This window comes from Echinops telfairi, unplaced genomic scaffold (genome assembly GCF_000313985.2).
Source record: "Echinops telfairi isolate 266 unplaced genomic scaffold, ASM31398v2 ScPeMD7_3;HRSCAF=10, whole genome shotgun sequence".
Lineage (NCBI taxonomy): Eukaryota > Metazoa > Chordata > Mammalia > Afrosoricida > Tenrecidae > Echinops > Echinops telfairi.
This window is the reverse complement of record NW_022103899.1, coordinates 44,499,357-44,501,604: the sequence shown is the minus strand read 5'-3', so window position 1 is coordinate 44,501,604 and position 2,248 is coordinate 44,499,357. Positions and strand designations below refer to the sequence as shown.

General features: G+C 54.4%; 1 protein-coding gene across 1 annotated transcript in view; it reads right to left on the bottom strand.

Moving 5' to 3' along the window:
* RUFY4 (RUN and FYVE domain containing 4) overlaps positions 1-2,248 on the bottom strand; it is a 113,709-nt gene that overhangs the window by 36,707 nt on the left and 74,754 nt on the right. The window lies entirely within an intron of this gene.

The following is a 2,248-nucleotide window of genomic DNA, read 5'->3' as shown; positions in this document are numbered from 1 at the left end:
GGGGAGCCACCAATAGGCCTAGGACCTAGGCTGACACCAGACACCACAGCAGCCTAGGGGACAAAGCTGAAAACTCACCCAGTACTAACCTGTTCAATCTGACTCATAGTGACCCTACAGACAGGACAGACCTGTCCCTCAGGGTTGCTGGGGCTGTAGATCTTTACAGAAGTAGACAAGCTTATCTTTGTCCCTCGGAGCATCTGCTAAAGCCTAATTACCAACCCACCTTCCTTCAGTTCCTGTTGCAGATGCCATTCTCCTTGCTCACTGCTACCAAGTGGATCCTGACTCACAGTGACCCTCTAGGGCAGGGTAGAACGGCCCCTGTGGGGTTCTAAGACTGTAACTCTTTATGGAAGTAGACAACTTCGGAGTGGCAAGTGGTTTTCAACTGTTCACCTTGAAGGTTAGCAGTCCAATACGCCACCAGAGTCCTCCTCCATTCTTCACAGCTGGTAATATTGTGGGAACTTTCCCTGCCACTCTTGGTGAAGCCTTTGAGCCCGGCTCTGGACTGTCTGTGCCTGGAGGTATGCCCCGCACCCCAGGGAGCCCCCAGAAGCTCCCACCATGGCCCTGCCTGAGGAGCCCTCCTTTGGTCCCACATATCAGCCTCCAGCTTGGACAGAAAGGAGGGTGGGGCTTGGCACCCCCTCCTGCACCTTCCCGCCAAACCTTCCCTGACCTGGGTGCCAAGGGGCCAGGCAGGCATCTCCAGGTGCCAGCCTCGCCTCCTCACTCTGCCATACCTGGAGACAAGTGGGTGCTTGTCTGCTGGTGGCGGGAGCAGGGAGCAGGGGGTTCCTTCCTCCAAAAGTTGGCCCCTGGAGAAGCTGCTCTGGCCCCGCTGCTTCTCTCAGCTCAGAGCCTGGTGGGTGTTGGAGATCCTGGGGTGCCGAGTCTGGTCCCAGGCTTCCCTGCATGCCTGTCACGGGGTGTTCTAAGTTCTGGGGTCTAATGTGGCTCCCTCTAGCTTTGGGTTGAATCACACTCACTTATCCCTGGTTCTGCGGGAGCATAGACCCCTCAGCTGGAAAGGACTGTGCCTGGTGGTTTTCAACCTGTTGAAAATCTGATGAAAGCAACGGACACTCTTGCGAGGGAAGTATCTAAGTATGAACACATGTGTACGCATGCGTGCACACTCGGCCAGCACCTACTCATTCCCCTGCACAATGCCATGTCGCATCTCAAACTCACCATGCTCCCGATCCAGACCAATGCTGCCCTTCACGGTCAGCACACTGAGCCCCACGGCCACACAGCAGGTGTCCGCCCCACCCCAACCCCAACAAGCAGAATTTTGACCCCAGATGAAACTTTTGTCTTCCCAGAGGCTGCCTGCCTAATGGAGGGGGGCTTGACCTTTCATTTATTCAAAAACTCTTTGTGGTCATCTGCTGTAAGTGGGCACTGACTGAGCTGGGACCCGGGGTACTGCAGGGAAGCAGACAGCCCATTCTGGCTTTCCAGGGGCCTCAGAGACCGAGGGAGAGCAGACTGAAAACAAGGAATTCCACAAACAATTGCATGACCGGAACCACGGAATGGAGAAGAAATGAAGCATCGGATGGTACATGCTGTCAGATGGATCAGGGTGACCTTGGAGAGGTGGGGAAGTTTCAGGGAAGAACCAAAGGACAAGTAGAGGCTATTGAGGAGATGGGGAAGAGTTGTGCAGCCCTACAGAAGTTGAGAAAAGGATTCTCTGGCCGCCCCTGACACCCCCTTTGCCCCAACCACCATGTTGAAGGTGCAGGACTGAAAGTTTCTGGTTTCTGTTGAATAGATTCATCCCTTCATTTTGATGGGCATCTTGAAAGGGCGGGAAGCCCAGCAAGGAGGTCAGGGGTAGGAGGTTTCAGTCTCTGGGTGAGAGCGGACGGCTCTTTGGGTTTGAGAGTGATGGAGAGGGCTGGATGAGGCCAAGGCTGCTTTTAAGGATGAGGGATAGCCGCAGAGGTAGCTTGGGGGCAGGGCCAGAGGGAGATGAGGGTGGAAGGAAGATGCCTCCCTGGTTTCATCATATGCAGAGGGCAGCTGACAAGGATTTAGCAGCTGTTCCTCCCTGTCCACTGAACTTTCCATGGAAGTATACTAGAAATACAGACAAGTGCAGCCTCCTCACACACTGAGCACACCCACTTGGTGGTGAATTTCATCCATATTCTTGTGTGTGGTCCTAGAGTGTTTCTTCTCATTTCGGGACAGCCGCGTGTTGCGTGACTAGACACGGTGTATGCAT